General features: G+C 40.2%; 1 protein-coding gene across 31 annotated transcripts in view; it reads right to left on the reverse strand.

The window, feature by feature from the left end:
- Positions 1 to 18596, reverse strand: part of DTNA (dystrobrevin alpha) — a 369466-nt gene that overhangs the window by 177602 nt on the left and 173268 nt on the right. For all 31 annotated transcript variants that reach the window (XM_047696397.1, XM_047696399.1, XM_047696400.1 and 28 more), the window contains one exon: positions 15855 to 15984. The gene's annotated coding sequence lies outside the window, so the exon portion shown is untranslated. The remainder of the gene's footprint in view (positions 1 to 15854; positions 15985 to 18596) is intronic.

Below are 18596 nucleotides of genomic sequence, written 5' to 3' on the forward strand. Positions count from 1 at the left end.
ATTTTGGAATTGGAAGACCCATCCTTATAATTCAGTGGAATATTTCATTTTATTGACGAGGAAACTGAGGTGAGATGACTGGCTCAAAGTCCTGCTACGAATTCTTCCTGTGCAAGAACCAGACAGGAGATCTTTGTGAGTCCACTCAGCTTTCTCTCATTTCACCCTGCTCACTCTCAAAGGCAATTCATCTCTGAGGTTCTCCTTTCCAGTGCTGGTTTGGTGTCCTCTGTGAAACTCCACCAATGTGCTCCAGAGTCTGAGGCAGGAATGGGAATTCCATGGAGGTGGATAACACAGTTTTATTTTTTATTTTTCTGTCAGAGAGAATCCACATGGCAGCATCGCTACAGTCACCTTTCACTTGATAGCAAAGCAGAGAAGATCCTGAGAAGCAGCAAATACTCCCTCAGGTCAAAAATCTGTCCTGAGGAGAACACAATGGAAAAAGCTTCCCAGAGAGTTGAGAGGTCAGGATGCTCTTGAAGTTGGTGAGTTTAAATTGACATAAAATTAGGCAAAGCTCTTTGATAGACCCCGAGGTCTTTTATGGTCTTGTGTTCTGTTAGAAAAACAGAAGATCTGTGGGGTTTGAGTGGCAGCCTGTTAGGTCACTTGTAGGGGCAGGGGAAGAAGTACTTGTCTGGTCATCCTCTGTGACAATTCTATATCCTGGAAACCCAGGTGTGTTTGCACAGCCATAATGATGTCTTCGTTTGACAGAATATATTCTTTCTCAGTTAGAGGGAACACGGAAGAACATTCCTGAAAATCGAGTCTACTCACAAAGTCAAGGAAACAGCCTTATTCCTGAGAATTTACTCTTGAAATTATTCATTTTCTTAGTCTGAATATGCAGTACACAGAGATTATTATCTCTTGATCCCTTCTGTGTGACTTATTCTAAAATAAGATGATTTATTCTAATTCAATAAATTTTAATTAAGTGTCTTCTCAAACCACATATTGTATAGGTGTAGGCAAAGAATATAAATAGCCTACAACCTAGATGGGGAGATAGAATATGGATAAAGAAAATATAGCTGTATATATAATATATGAAAAAAATATAATTGTCTCAGGAGTAGATAGATAATTAGGTCAGTTTAAGCAGAACACAAAGGAGGAGGAAATCACCCATTCAGGGTGCCCCATGCTTGGAAAGCAGTTGGCTACTGGGATATTAGGCGTATTTTCCCAGATTCTTTTACTTTGTATTTGGGTACTTGAACTACATTTGCACAGTATACATGCTACAGCTTGATGGAGGGATGCCTGATGTACCCTAAGAGCATATGCAGTGACCAAGATTAGATGTAGAAGCCATAAAAGCTACTGAGTTTTCTCTTCCCCTGTAATGTACTCCTGAGAAAGGATAAGTAATTAGGTAGTTGGTGGCAATGTGAGGGGGGACAATGAGTAGTAGCTGCTTCTCCAGTAATATGTGTGTATATACCATAGGTAATGAGATAGAGAGATTAGGAAGCAAGTTCAATGTTATGTACCCTGCAGGCACTCAATAAAAAGTTAATTATTGATGCTGACTTTGATAAAAATAAAGGGTATTATAAAATGAAGCAAGTCAGGAGAATGATTAAAGGCAAGACTGTAGGAGAAGAAATTATTAAGGAAAACACAGACTGAAATATTGGAAAAGGATATACGGTGATTTAAGGGAAAAGATTAAAAAAAGAAGCATACGTGGTTAAAGAGAACACATAGCAAAATTTATACCTAAATGAATTCCGTTATTGGAATGAATGAAGAAGGGTCCATTTGATAGTTGAACACATTTTATATAAATTGACCCATGATATGAAGCTTTTAGGCACTTTAGACCCTTCTGGATGTCTCTGGTGGGAAACACTGCATCAGTAGAGATCATTCATCTGATGTGTCAGACGTTCCCATATGTGATACGAAGGAGTTCACGGTTATCCTTGCTCCATATTTCACACTGGTTAATTCCCCATCAGGCCACTGCGTTCTGTTTAGAGCCTCACTCACAGTGAATGTGCAATGGAGAAACCGGAGAAAGCATTGTACAATGGTTAACAATGAACCGGAAGGGAAGTAACCTAGAAGCCTGGGAGGGAGGCACTTAAGCGTTTGAAAGGCTATCTGCACATAAATAATGGTGAGCAGGTGTTCTTCATTTTTTACTGAAGGCACCACAATTTGTGTTTGCCAGGTGAGACATGGGAAAGGACTCCTGACATAATATCAAACTTATGGCATGTAAATAATATAAGGCAGAGAGACATTAGTTTCTACTTTGTTCATCGCAGATGAATAGTCTTTTTAGAGGATGTTAGCCACTCGCATTCATCATACACGTAAAGACACTTTACATCCCAATGGAAACACAGTTATGTGTTTATATGTTCCTATATACGCACATCGAGAAGAAGAAACCTTAAGTCATACATCAGATCCTGTGGCTTGGATCGCCCGCCCATACTCTCCTACTTTTAGCAATAATATGCAAAGTGTTAAACACAAACACTATTTGTGTCATCTATGTAGGCTTTACGGTATCTTTGATAAACATTGCAGACCAGTGAAAAAATGAAAGTAATGCAAAATATTTTCTGTTCACTTACACTTTCACTAGCCACAATTAATATTTTTGTTATTTACTTATCCATATCTGTCTCTAAGTAACTATGTAGCTTGATTTTCAAATGGATGGTTGAATGGTTGAAATGGCAATGGGGATCAAGAGTACACTTATCACTGTGAGCACTGAACCATGTATAGAATTATTCAATCAGTGTACTGAACACCTGAAACGAATATAAAAACCGTATGCTAACTATACTGAAATTAAAATTAAAAATTTAATTAACTAAAAATACACACGGAGATATACTTCAAGAATGATAAAAATAGGGGCGCCTGGGTGGCTCAGTGGGTTAAAGCCTCTGCCTTCAGCTCAGGTCATGATCCAAGGGTCCTGGGATCGAGCCCCGCATCCAGCTCTCTGCTCGGCAGGGAGCCTGCTTCCCTCTTGCTCTGTCTCTGCCTGCATCTCTGCCTACTTGTGATCTCTGTCTGTCAAATAAATAAATAAATAAAAATCATTAAAAAAAAAGAATGATAAAAATAAGTAAAAATGCAAAAAAGAGAAGTAAAATAAAATGAATTGTTACTTTTAAAACTGTAGCCTTTTCCATAGTCTAAAGGAAGCTACAGTCTTCATGACTATCTTTGAGGAAGAATGCTCTTTTTTGGGAATAAACTTTAATGGGGCTACTGTTTATATTATAAACTACTCCACAAGAAAGTGATGAAGGAAGAGACATTAAGCCACCCTGTGTAACAGAGAGAAAAAAAAACGCTCCCTTCATTATGGTTGGTATAGCTGGAAAAGTGAGAGTTATTAACTGGAAAGAGGAAGGGTCTGGTGACTAGAGCCAGGGGAAATGGGTGTAACTTCTGGACTTGGGGAACAAGGTCCAGGTCATAGGGAATTCCTATCAGTAGTGGAAGCAGTTTCTAAAACATGTCTCTGAGTCAGTTAAGCAGTAATGTCACATAGGCTGTGTCTGTATTTACCTGAAGCCCTGAATATAGGGCTTGAATGGAGATGTACTGGCAAGAGCTGTGGGTACGTTTTTTAAAACCCTGGTAAAAGGAGAACATCTACGTGGAGAAGCGTACTCAAGACTCCTCTCTAAGGAAAAGGGCCAGGGAAGTAAGAGGAAATCCTTGTGAGTGTATTTCTATGGAAGCTACATGGGAGTTCTTCAAGAAGGAAGGGGTGGTCTTTGGGTTGAAAGCTACTGAGATGTTGAGTAAGATGAGAACAGGAAAAGTATATTAGCTTTAGAATATGGCGATAATGACCACCTTAATGAAAACCTTTTTCATGAAATGGTGAGGGACAGAAAAATGAGGGGTAAGGAAGTGGAGTCAGATTAGGTAAATGATTTTTTGGTGGCGGGGAGAGAAAGCTGGATTTGTAGGAGAGCAGAAGTAGGGGAGCAAGTGAAAGGAAACATAAAATCAAGAGAATATTTCAAATATAGTAGACTCTAGAAAACATTTACATGCTGAGAAGAGTGGCCCATTAAAGGCAGAAAGACTGATGATATGGGAGAGAAAATAGCTGACTGCATGTGTGCAGTCCTAAGAAGGTAAATGGGGACAAGATACAGAGTATATGTAGAGAAACTGCCTCACCTGTGACATGAGAGGAGGATGAAAATGGGGGTGTACGTGTACAATTAGGCAAGGAAAGAGGGGGTTTCTATCTAGTGACTACTATCATTTCAGTGAAGTAAGAAGCAAGGTTGCTAGCTCGGAATGAGGAATGGGGAGAAGAATTTTTGTGCAAGGGGAGAAATAATGAGCTAATCATTATGGAGAGTTAGAGAGTGGCTACGGAGAGAGTAGGAGAGCCATAGAGTGTTGCAAGCACATCTGATGCAGTGATCATGAGTCTAGGATGCTCAGCTGTGTGGCTTTAACAAAGCTCAACCAAAAACGTATGGGTAAGTCAGGTGAAGGGGTTCATCTACCTGGCTTGGCTATTGCCTGGTGAATATGACGGGAGGAAAGATATGCAAGGGAGTTGAAGGTACATAAAAGGAGATGGACCATGGAATCTAACCAGGCAAAGAGGGAAGTAAAGACAGGAGAGATGGGTTTTGGACAGTGAGAAAGAACCAAGACAAAAAGATTCTGTAACAAATGCAAAGAATAGCAAGTGTGGAGATCAGAACAAAAGAGCTGGAAGGGTAGAATGTGGTGTTTGGAGAGGGGGATATCTTGCTTGCTTTTCTGATGGCGGACTGGTTCAAAGAAGTAATGGCTGAGGTCATGTGGAGGGATTTATTTCTGGATATGAGGAATGTATTGATTGGATCATTCATGGGTACACTGAACTTAGCACTTAAGCAGCACAAATCAAAGTTCTGTAGGAAGCAGAGTTAAGCTCTTGCCCTGTGGTCTACGGATGGGTGGATTTTGTATGATGGGAGGTGCTGGTGGCTTTCTTTATCATTGCATTGTTAGAGGCTCCTTAAGTATTAATTCAACACCAGAGGAAAACAGGGCTGAGAAAGGGGTAAGAAACAAGGTCCTGAGCATAACCTTTGAACTTTTGAATCTACCCTTATTTGAAGCCTAAACATTCCTATTTTGTTGTTAGCCTAAGTGATTTTTTTTTTTTTTAAGCTTTTATTTGGGTGAGAAAGAGAGAACATAAGCAGGACAGGGTGGGTGGTGCAGAGGGAGAGGGAGAAGCAGGCTCTCTGCTGAGCAGGGAGCCCAGTGCAGGGCTTGATCCCAGGATCTTGGGATCATGACCTGAGCCCAAGGCAGTCGCTTCACCCACTGAGCCACCCAGGCACCCATAGCCTGAGTGATTTAAAAAAAAAATTTTTTTTTTTTTTGTCACTTGCCAACACAAGGCATAAACTAATATAGATGGGTCTATTTCACAAAAAAGAAATATTTGGAAATATAATGGACTTGTTGCTTACCTAATATCCATTTTTCTTTGCTGGCAGAATTTTTTTATTATTAATTATTTTTATTAACATATAATGTATTATTTGCCCCAGGGGTACAGGTCTGTGAATCATCGGGCTTACACATTTCACACCACTCATCATATCACATACCCTCCCCAATGTCCATAATCCAACCACCCTCTTCCTAACCCTCCTACCCCCAGCAACCCTCAGTTTGTTTTGTGAGATAAAGAGTCTCTTAGGCTTTGTCTCCCTCCCAATCCCATCTCGTTTCATTCATCCATACTTCCGCCATAGGCCTCAAGGAAAGGGTCAAAGTCAATCACTGCTCTTGTAATCCCCTCACCGGTGGTGCCAGTAAAATATAAAGGGAAATCTGCTATGGGGAGTGTAGTGCATTGAGCAGTGTGATGGTTAATTTTATGTACCAGCTTGACTGGGCCATGGGGTGTCCATATATTTTGTTAAATAATATTCTGGATGTGTCTCTGTGGGTGTTTCTGGATGAGATTAACATTTGAATGGATAGATTTAGTAAAGCAGATTGCCCTCCCCAATAAGGTTGAGTCATACAATCTGTTGAATGCTTGAATAGAAGGCAATGCTGAACAAGAATGAATTTTCTCTTTCTGCTTGATGGTCTTTGATTTGGGACATTGGTCTTCTCTTGCCTTTGGACTCATACTAGAACCTACTTCATTGGCTTTCCTGGTCCTCTGGCCTTGCAGAGATAGGGGCTTCTCAGCTTCCATAATTGTGTGAGTCAATCCCTGATTAAAAAAAAAAAAAATCTCCTTCTCTACATGTCCTATTTGTTTCTCTAGAGAATTCTACTACAAGTAATGGTCCTCAAAAACTCATAGTCACCAAGAAACTTGGAATGTGGCCTTATTTGGAAATAGTCTTTGCAGATGTAATTAATTAAGGATCAAGAGGTGCTCATACTGGGTTAAAGTGGGCCCTAAGTGCCATGACTATATCCTAAGAGGAGAGGACAATGAGAAAAAATACTCAAGAGAAGGCCACGGGAAGATGGGGGCAGAGATCTGAGTGATTCAGATATAAGCCAAGGAAGCCAACAATCACTGGAGCCACCAGAAGTTAGGAAGAGTCAAGGAAGGAGTCTTCCCCAGAGTCTTTAGAGGGAGCATGGCCCTGCCCACATCTGGATTTCAGAATTCTCTCCTCCAGAACCATGAGAGAACAGATAGCTGTTATTTTTAAGCCACCAAGTTTGCGATCATTTGTTATAACGTCCCTAGAAAAGGAATACAGGGAGTTTCTGGGAAAGGTCCCTTCACCCAAAAAAGAGGCTGACGGGGAGAAAAGAAAATGTTGGTGGACGAGGACATGGCAAAAGATTCCCCGTGGCTGAGGCACAGGCTGGGTGGTGACTCAAGGTCCAAGAAGAGCCTCAAGGGGTAGTAGGGTTCCGGTCGCCATCCCTGGAAGCACTGAGAAGCAGCAGATGCCCACATAAAGGAACATGTCAAGGGAATTACGAGTGGAAAAGTGAAACCATTCTCTGAAATAACATGCTCTCTCTCCCTCTCTCTCTCTCAAATAAATAAACACATCTTTAAAAAAGAAGACTGAAATGTTTTCCCCTCCCAAACCGATCGAAGAGAACCATACACATTTGGAAATAGCTGTTTGAGAACATGAGTCCCAGCAGACATTTCATTCTCTATTCTGGACACAGTATATCAAAGACGTTAGGATCTGGTCTTGTTGCCTTTTCAGTCATTCTCTTGTCCCCATCACACCATCGAGAAGAATATTGTATTAAATGCTAATTCTCATTGTTATGACTTAATGAGCTACTTCTGAGGAAGCGGTTTCACCAGCGGATGAGAAAGGTCTGGAATGGCTAGGGCTGAATCGAGGCTTAGGTCACCCAGCTGAAACTAATGTCAACGTTTCAGTTACTCATTTATGTTCTCCAGCCTCTTGGACACACCTCCCCTGGTTCCTAGGCAACCACAGCTTTCCGCACTTAGTCCACATTAAGCGGGAACTCTTATGTGTGAATTTGGAAACGATCTATTTTAATGAGAAGGCAGTCGTGAGCCGAACCAAACTGTTATCTTTGTTATGAAGTAGGACACAACGCAGGGGACTTCCCTATTTTTCAGAACGCGGATTAATAACACTTGACTGACAACCTTCATGTTTGCAGGTACAACCGACACAAGAGCCTCAGAGCTGGAGGCTGTGGGAAGCCTCAGAGGAATCCTTTTTATCAGATGGAGGAATTCCCTTTAAGAACTGCGTCTGGGACAGGGATTCACAAGCCCTGCTTCTCAGGCCCCTTTTGCTCTATGGACGGTGGGGAGTGGGAATGGTGGGGGGTGGGGGGTGGGGGGTGGGCTGGGGTGGGGGGTAGGCTGAGGGTGTTTATATCCGGGTAATTTTACCACTGTACTCAATGTCTGCAAATGTTTCTTGCCAAAGAGACTTGGAAGCGCTGTGGGAATTGCCAGGGATTCAGGAGGTGGCATGCTTCGTGTTACTCGTGGTGGCACTGTTGACCACGCAGGAGGTTCATGAGCCGAGCAGGGCTCTGTCTGTGCAGGTATCAAACGGAACTCTCCCGAATTGAGGTCATGAGAGGCTCATTTGCAGTCACTGAATGGGAAGAAGGGAGCCTTCTCTGGAACACGATGAGCCTTTTTTTTTTTTTTTAAATCTCCAAATGTGCCTTCTGTGGATGCTACTAGTCTGGGAAGAAATTCAACTTCAGAGCTGTTCGTACATGTCAGGAAGGGACAATGTCATAATAAGAACATGCTCTCAGAAAAAGACAGCCACCTCACTTATCTATCTATGCAGCTAGAACTGGAAGAAAAATTATGGCAAATATTTATTTGAGTCTGAATGTGTATTCTACACACACATAAACACAGAAAAACTTCCAGCCCACTGTTACGGAATTGTAAAGAGTGACAGAAAAGAGAGCTAAGGTATTCATCTATTTTGATCATTTGAAACTATCCGATTCACGGTGGAAGATTTTGCTGAAATAAAGTGTACAGATTTAAAAGTCAGGTTTTGAAAGTTATAAAAATCAACTGGTGGTTGAAATACAGGCTAAAATGATAAACTGTCACTCGTATGAATGCACTAACATCAAAGCACGTTATGATTAACTTTTGTAAACACATCATAATCCTTAGTTTTCGATAGGAAAGCATTGTTCCATCCATTCTTCTGATGATCGCAGTTTTAAAAATCATACTTACATAAAGGTAAACAGCATCCTGCAAACTCTTCTGGGAAATTAAAGGGGAAATTGGCACACAAAAGAGAACTCAACAAGCAGCGACATAACCTGGGGCTGTGAATAGAAGTATTATTTTTTCTAAGATACTATAAATTTCTTTTACTCAAAGATAGGCCCTGCAGTGTACCTATGATACTTGTATTTTTTAAAAAATTCTTTTTCACTCTGTAATATGAAAAAGTTATCCATACAACAGCAGGAGACCAAAGACACAGGCCTGTATCTTTCTGTTTTTTTTTTAATAGATGGGGTATTTATAGATTTTACTATTTTACATTTTTAAGAGAAATGAATATGCTACAGTCCCTTTAACTGCCATTTTTAGCGCCACATTCTGCCTGTCAGCGCCTGGACTCTTTTGGTCTTCCCATTCAAGGGCAGTTTACGGCTTTTGTGCTGGGGTCTCATACACGTGCACACCAGACAATAAGCAGGATGTGAGCCAGGAAAGCAACTCTGCTTTTGCTCAGCCATATGTCCAACACCTAGCAAAGCTCCCGATAGTTCTCGATAAGTACTTGATGAACAGTAAATCTACTTCTTTGTATTGTAAATAAAACCCAAATCGACCTTGTTTTCTTAGTCTTTTCTTACAAGTCGGAACTCCTCTCGGAGGAAAATAAGATCAAGAATATACTAATACTGGCTAGCTGTATGATGGACAGGAGGTAGGTGGTAGGAGACTCACCCAGGTCCTAGTCGTGACTTTGCTGCTAATTTGGGGGGTTGTACTTAACCTCTCGGCCTCAACTTTTGCAAATGTAAAATTAAGAGTTGCTACGGTCTCAATGTTTGTGTTGTCCTGAAATTCATACGTTGAAATCCTAATGCCAAATGTGGGATCTGGGGTTGATTAGGTCATGGGGGTGGAGCCCTCATGGGTGGGATGAGTGCTTTTATAAAGGAGGCCTAACAGGGCTCCCTAGCCCCTTCTGCATGTGAGGACACAGAGAGCAAGCGGCTGCTTTGAACCAGGAAATGGGCCCTCACTAGAATGTGACCCTGCTGGTTGGTGTCTTGATCTTGTACTTCCCAGCCTGTGGAACAATGAGAGATAAATCTCCATCTTTTATAAGCTGCCCAGTCTCTGGGATTTTGTTATAGAGGCTTGAATGGAATAAGACAGGGATCCAGGTTAAATAATCTGAAATATCCTTTCTGATACTTAAATCCTGTGATTCTAAGACATAATCTGTGGCAAATCAAAGTAGGATGTTACCTGAAATAATTATGCCTTATTTATCTCAGGCCCCCAGGGGCCTAGCACAGAGCCTGGGAACCTCAGAGATGTATAATATATATTTAAAGAAAAAAATGAGTGAATGATCATTATAGGTATAAATGTGGCCTAAGCATCATCAGGATTTTTCATCAGTGGAAGAATCCCTTCTTTATGGATACTGACTTTTGCAATTAAAATTAAGTCAGAGAGTGGTTTGGGAAAATTTTTAGTTTTATTCATACCAGTTATTATTCTTATACATGATATTTGAATAGTGTGATTTTTAGAAAAATTCAGACACATTTATGTACTCTGTTAAGAAGGGACAACAGTGTTATGCCTACAGAATTTTTATTTTCATACAAATTTTTATAATTAATTATAAATATTCATTTGAAAATATTTTTAAGGAGAAAAAAGAAAAGGGGGCAGAAATCCTTGCCTTCAAAAGGCCCCAGCACTGGTGGTGATTCTATATAACATATAGCCCTAAAATTCTATCAGTCAATAGTGTTAAGACATCATTTCCGAGCTTCATCGATACATGAGGTTTTTGCATAGTCTCAGAACCACAAGGTGCTGTACCTTAGACAATCTTGTTCCACAGAATAGTCCTAATTTTAGCATCAGCCTAAGCATAAACTTATTTGCCAATGAGAAACAGATCTATAGACTTATAAATAGCTTGCTTCTCAGAAGTATTTTAAATGGAAAATTCTAGCATTATCTTACATACATATTCTTCTTCTAGGATTAAACTGGAAAGCTCTTTTAGTGATGCAGTTTGCTGCAGTGGAAAGAGGACTTCACACCTTCATTCTGCCACTTAACAGATACGTGACATTGGCAAGTTATCTACGCTCTTGGAACCCTAGTTTTCCTATCTGAATAAGGAGGGAAACAATAGCTAATTTGAGAGGATATTATGAAAATTAAATTAGATAATGTTCAGGGAGCATGTGCTTGGGTGCTTGGCACAATGCCACTAGATCCCCTCTGTAAGGTGATCTAAGGGAGCTCTCCCTTTGCTAGTAATGCTGGACAAAGTGCTATGATCTTCATTCACCACACTCGAAGCACGTAGTACATCTCCAAATAAGACACCCCAGACTTCATTCAAAACCAAAAAAGGAGGCTGCTGTGAGCTTGGTATAGGTGATTCAAAGAGAAAGAAAATACTTGGCATTTGTCCTTGGTGAAAATTTTAGAGGAAAGATAGACAGATAACAGGAGAAAAGGCATGAGGCTGTGAGTGATTGAATGAGATCCCTTTTCTTTCTCTTGTCTATAACTGGAGCTGATCCGGTAATGGCCTAAAGGGCCATGTGAATTCAGAGAAAGACAGATGACAACTGCTGACCCAGGAGGAGGTCATCAAGGACTTCAGTGAGATGGTAGCAGAAACAGCTCTGATGGATCTTGCACAAGGACTGGGATATCGCAAGTCCCTGGAGATTGCCTGTGTGTACATGGGTGACAGGGGTTTGCAGAGGAGCACGGATGCCAGGAGCGTCTAGGCAGAGGAACCAGCGTGAGCAAAAGTCAAAGCACAAAGAGCACGGCTTAGAGAAGGTGGATCAGATGATTCCTGAGCTAGCCAAGATCAACTGATGAGGAGCAAAGTGGACTTGAAGCTCAAGAGGTCTGTTGTGCCTGTATTGTGACACACTAGGGAATACATGGGATGGATTTTGTTCTGCAGTCGATGGGGCAGCCAGCACTGGCTTCGAGACTGAAGTGGCTTAGGGTGATTAGATCTTGTTGGCTCCTGTTCATTGGGCATCTGTGATGTACCAGAAACTGTGCTTTGTTGTTTTATGGATCTCCTTTTCTAGTCTTCATGACAAATTATACGTAACTTTTCAGGTAAGGATCTAAGGCTCTGGGAGGTTAAGTAACTCACTGCTCAAGATTACACATTCTTCAATGGAGCAAATGAAATAAAAGGAGGAATAGGATTTTTAAAATATGAATTTCAGGTTAAACCATTAAAGCATGGGACTAATGAAATTTGAATGTAAATTAGGAAGTTGATTTAGATGGCCATGTTTTAAAAGAAAAGGAGAATAGGAACACTGAAAGAGGGAATTTGTGGTTCAAAGTGAGGCCATTCAAGATTAGGGTGAGATCTCTTAATATATAGGCATGTTCTGAAATGATGTAAGATTTTTAATAATAAAAAAATGTTGCTTCTGTGTTTGAAAGATACTTCATGATTATATTACATGAGAGAGAGTGAGCGTAATAATTAAGAGTGCAGGGTCTGAAGCCAGACTGTCTAGATTTGAATTTTTACCCCCAACTTAACCTCAGCAGATGATTTAACTTCCTTGGCCCTAGTTTCCTTTTCTTTAAATAAGGAGATATAATATTACCTATTACATAGGATTGTTTAAGCATGAAATGAAGTATATGTCTATATAGAATAGTGTTTGGCATAAAGTAAGAACTCAGTAAGCATTAGCTATCCTTGCTTTGGGCCTTAGTCTTCATTCCCCAACCATTTATTTAGAAATTATCTACAGTCAACCAAGGATTAGGCCAGTTTCCAGGAATACCAAGGATGGATTACAGATGATTTCTGCCTTTAAACATATTTGATTCTTTCCAATATCATACTTTGTGGCTCAGCAGAGATACTCCTGATTACCTCTTGTTCAAAGCACTTTCCTGCATTATTTCGGCACCAGTGATTTAAAATTTCCATTTACAATGGAGAGTAAGGAATAATGCCTCCTCTCCTCCACCCTTCCTCCAATATGACATTAAGATCTGTTCAGCCTGAGCTTTCCTTTATGACGTGTTTCCCTTGACCAACTGGGCAACATCATGAAGTTAGTGAGATTAGTTCCATAGTCCCCTCCTACTTATGCGTACCAAATCCTGAGAAGCTGAGTGTTTACTCCCTCAGGAGTCTCTAGCCTGCTAATTCATTAGACTTGTGTGTGATGTACTATGTATTATTAATGGATGCATTTCTTTCCCCAAGAGTATTTTTTTTCTAAACATGACTTTATAAAGCCTCATTTCCATAAGCTGGAGAGAAATGTTAATGATTAGAATCTTCAGTGCTATACCAAACCTAAGGAAGCTTTGTTTGGAGAATATCAGTTATGCAGTGCATCTTAAACCACACCATAAAGCTATTCATTCCTGTGTCTCTCAATTTTCGGTTATCAAAGGATCCAAGTAATTCTGCTTGTGATGGCATTTTCACATTGTCTGAAAGGATTCTCAATTAGGCATTGCAGGTTTAACATTGACATTGTTTGAACAAATGAAAATTGTTGGTAGGAGGGACACCATGTCCTTTTGAAGGTACCCACAATATATTAAAACGGACAGATGAATAGACATGATAACCTCTGAGAAAAGATTGAAAAGGAAAATGTCTACATAAATAAATGAGAAGGAAATGAAAAAAAGCAAGGTTTAAGCATTAAAATAACTCAGGGAAGTGATTTCATGAAAAGCTAGTTTAATATCAAGGAAGCCCTTTATAGCGGGATATTGTTTACCTGCCCAAAAAAGACAGATACAAAGTGGCATCCGATCACTTAACTTTCTAACAGAGTCAGTATTTATTATAGGAAATGGGAGCAGATCAGATCATAAGGCATCTTCAAGTAGCAGACAACCATTACCAAAAGGGAGAGGTCGGATCCATAGTCAAATAGATCTGAAGCTCTGGACTTAAACGTGAATGCAGGAATGGGACTGAGGCCCGAAGAAGCAGTTCTTATCTGTACTTTGTGAAATGAATTTAAAATCATAAAATCATATTTGGTATATATCTGATAATTTTTTTAGAAGATTTTATCTATTTATTTGAGAGAGAGAGAGAGAAAGAGAGTGAGCACACAAGCAGGGGGAGGTGCAGAGGACGAGAGAGAAGCAGACTCCCTGCTGAGCAGGTGGCCCAACTCCATCTCAGGGTCCTGGGATCATGACCTGAGCCAAAGGCAGCCACTTAACTGACTAAGCCACCTAGGTATCCCCATTTCTGAGAATTTAAAAATTTTCCTATTAATTTGATATGCAAAATAAGAATATGACAACAATTTTGTTAGCAGCAACAAATTAATGCTACAACATTGTACAGCTTAGAATATGGCTTTCGATATATTAAGTTAAATTTTTTTCAGTGTAGAAAAATCCAACTCTATGTTTAACTTGAAGTGTACCTCCTGAGAATCACTTTTCTTGGCAGAAGCAAGTAATCCTTGTTCATTTTTTCTCTAATACTTGTGGGAGAAATTAATGAAGGCCTGGTTGGTCAATTAGAATCTAACCAAGAAAAGGGAAAACACTCTAAATATTTTAAACAGATGGAATTTAATCTAGAGAAATGGTTACATGGATGATGGAAGAATTTTGAGCTAAACAGGGGATCAACTGGGAGATCAGCAGAGGCAGGAGGCCAAAGGCATTACCACCCACAGGTCTCAAGGGAGAAAGGGAAGAGGTGATATTAGTGGAGCTCAGAGTTCAAGGTCACTGGGGTAAGCTGGAGACAATGGGGGTGAGTCTTGGTGGGAGGAAATATTGCCCATAGGGGTCAGTCCCCATGGAACCAGTAGAGTAGGAGCAGAGCAAGGAATGGACAAGAAGGTAAAAGCTGTCACAGACCAGCAGAACTGAAAAACAGTATTCAGTAAACATGTTTCTCATTTTCATTTTCTCCTCCAGAGTGTTATGCTAGGCGAACTGATTTACTGATACTGATAAAGCACTCTACGCTTAGTGCCTGGTAAGTATGTTCCAAAAATATCTTGTAAATAAATGAAATCACCATTTTAGTTCCACATATAATCTCAATAAAACAAATTTACACACCCCAAAGATTATGAGAGAATGAGCACCTTTACTTTGAAGTTAATAAAAAGTATAAAGGAAACATCAGTATTTTCTGGTTTAGATTAAGAAAGTGGTCAATGCTCTATCAGTTGCATTGTTCTATTCAGAATTGTGAACAGAGGTTTATTCTGACATTCTGGAAATCACCATTCTTCAAAGTAGATCATAAAACCACACTTTGAAAACTGGACTCTGGAAAAGGTGGAAAACCACACAATTTCCTAAAGAAGACCACCACTCAGTTTCTCCATTCCTTTCCATTCTGCTGAGAAATGATAATGGTAGATTGCCAATTAATAGTAAAGCACCAATTTGCAGGCTTTTGTGTTTTGTAGCATGGCAAGGTAATTACGGATGATGATGTAAAAAATATTTACTCACCCTTTTTATGGCCAAGCAAAACCAAGCTTAATGTACACTTGAAGTGTACCTCCTGAGAATCATTTTTCTTGGCAGAAGCAAGTAATCCTTGTTCATTTTTTCTCTAATACTTGTGTGTGCTTAATCATACATAGTAGTTTAAAAACCACACCTAACCTAAACCATGTCCTACTTGAATTTAAGCAGGATAAAATCACCCCATGGGTGCCTCTGGAAAGTTACCCTTGTACTGCACACACAGACTTGGTACCGATTCAATGTTCACTACCGCCATCAAATTTTCCTCTAGCAGTTTTGCCTCATTCTGACTTATTACTCTGATACTAAATCCTTCTACATATTTAAAAAATGAGATGACCTTTAGAATTGAATGAAGTATTCCAGCATTTGCTTAATGGGAGCCTGGAAGAATGTCAGGGTGTCTGCATCTCATACCTCATACTTCAGGAGATTCCTGACAACAACAACAAAACCATGAAAGGCACAGAAACTTTACCATGTGGCCCCTCACCAGAAGTACAGAACACCGATAACATTCAACCCCATTTTCATTTCATGCAAAGGAGAGAAGCACTTTTAAGGGAAAATAGTGCAATGTCCATCTTAAATTCTTTGCTGTAGACACACTCACCTAAAATTCAATGAAGAAATAGCATGAACTTTCCAAAACCATCTATTTTCTCTTCTTTGAAATGGCAGTTGACTATGGCATCTAAAGACTTCCCAAGAACTTCATCCAGGGATTGGTAAATCTTATTTATCTGCAATGGGAAAATATACTTTTATTTAGCTAAGCAACTTATACTTACATCTTTATTTTTTTTTTTTTAAGATTTTATTTATTTATTTGACAGAGAGAAATCACAAGCAGGCAGAGAGGCAGGCAGAGAGAGAGGAGGAAGCAGGCTCCCCGCTGAGCAGAAAGCCCGATGCGGGGCTTGAACCCAGGACCTGGGATCGTGACCTGAGCCGAAGGCAGCGGCTTAACCCACTGAGCCACCCAGGCGCCCTACTTACATCTTTATTACAGATCTAGAACATACAGTATTTTACAAATCCCCCATACACTAATAATGGTCTGTAGTACTCAACTCATAACCTTGGTTTTCATTTACCATAAGAAATATTTAGGAAAATGGATATTTGTGCTAGAAGTCACTTTATAGATGAGGATAGTGAGGCCCGAGTGTGTGTGTGTGTGTGTGTGTGTGTGTGTGTGGTGACTGTCTAAGATTAAGCAGCTGGTTACTAACAGACAGTGGCCTTGAACCTTGGGCATCTGATACACCTCTTTAGTTTTAGTTGATTGAAAACCCAGAAAGGGGAAAACATGGAATCTTTCCCAAGTAAGTAATTTTCTGGAATGTTGTGTCACCATAATTTCTACCAAAGTCAAGGAAATTACAGCTGAGGTCAGAGTCCTCAGACCAGCATTTCTTATAATGACTTAGGCCTGAGCAATCCTAAGTAGATATCCTACAAGAGTTGACTACCACACAGGCAACCTGACATTATTTAATGATGCATATGATTTATTACATTATGTAGTAATAACAAATAATAAATAGTTCGTAAAATTGCCCATTAATGTTTTTTAACAAAGCTGAACGATTTTCTCATCTTTTGCCTTCTGGGAAAACTCACAGAGTAAAAGTGGGAGAGAGCGGTTTGAGATGGTAGTTCCCAGAAGATTTCCCAGTGGTGACCCAGGCACCCACTCACCGTCTGCCACCAGCTCATCTTTCCCAACAATCTCTCTCATCCGTCCCTTGTCCCTTCTCCTTACCAACTGTACAGGCTGGATGTTACTATCCCAGGGGCTGGCGAGCTTGAAGCTGCAGGGAGTTGAAGCTCAGGAAATCCCATGCTAACATGAAGGAAAAGAGTGGGAAGGGATCACAGATGTTGAAGGGGAGAAGGCGTCTGATGACAGTGGGGGTGGAAAAGGAAGGGACAGGAGCCTAGTTCTGCACCCCGGATGGGAGAAAGATGCCCTCTGTCTCCAGCCCCACGCCTCCACATTCCCTCCCAGCTGACTTCTTCAACCCCAGTTCTCCATAAGGATTATGGTAATTATTTTAGCTCTCATTGCTTCTGGCATCCTGTGATTCTAGGTTCCTAGAGAAAATTCTATATGATAACACCCCCTTGCTCTAATCCAAGTTTTCAGATATATTCATTATTGGAGGAGATTTGTCTCATAGGAGATAAAGACATTTTCACAACATAACGAACCCTTGTTCTTTGTCACATTAGAACCCAGCCATCTTTCTCTGTACTTAGATTCTAGATACATACATGGATTTGTCATTTTTTGAGTTAAATGTATATTACAACAGTAGTGCTTTCAACATTTTTTGCTTTCTCAAAGTACATGTTAGCTTTTTTTTTTTTTTAATTGGGGATTCAGGTAAATTAGAGCTATGCATCTGGGAATAAGTTATGTATTAAAAATATTCTCTCTCCTTCATGAAGGCAGCTCTGTGAGCCCCAACATCAGGAAATAAAGTGGAACTCTTAAACAATCTTATATGCTTTTATATAAGACTATAGAATGTATATCACACACAGAGAAACTGACATCTAGCTGTATCTACAATCGAGAGTCACTCAAGATAGCCTTTGGTACTGGCCTGGGGATCTCTTAGGATCATGCTGTTGGTTTCTGCTCTTCTACTCGGCAACTTGGATAAAGATGTTTTGCATTTTTGTTTTCTGTGTAGGTCCCTGGGTTATCTCAGACTGTAAGTGACTAGGAGGGAAACAATGCTCAGATGGAGAAGCTATATTGAAATAGCCCATGGATGGCCTGGGCTGCATGCCTTACCCGAGATCTACAACTCCAGTAAAGGTTGTAAATTGAGTGATACCTTGATTGTGAGCTAGCTTTCTTGCTTGATGTTCTTTCCCCACCTAGGAGTGGCTCTGTTTCAGCTTGTCTGGCACAGACAGTGATCAAAAGCAGAGGTTGAATCTGGAGGCAGTTCTCACCCTATCCCTCTTGGCTTCTATCCTGCGACGACTCTAGATCACGCAGAAACCAAATATCTAAAATCCTTTCTACTCTGAGCCGCAGGGTGACGGTCTCCCAAAGTGCCACAGAATTAAAGGCATCCATCCAACTCTCGTCTTGCTGCAGTCCACTTGCAAAGCAAAAGTCGCAAGTGAACATTGGGTGGGAATAAAAACAATACCTTCCTCCCTTCGAAATCTTATTTAAATTCTGTATCAGCTACTAAATTCTCATTTGAATAACTTGTGACAAGAAATTAAAACTTAGTGTCATGAGATAAAATACAGTCTCTTTTTTCTAGCTCCCTGAAAAGCGTTCAGTCACTGTCTGATTGAAGGTAGGAGTCAATATCTTACCACA

This window comes from Lutra lutra, chromosome 12 (assembly GCF_902655055.1).
Source record: "Lutra lutra chromosome 12, mLutLut1.2, whole genome shotgun sequence".
Lineage (NCBI taxonomy): Eukaryota > Metazoa > Chordata > Mammalia > Carnivora > Mustelidae > Lutra > Lutra lutra.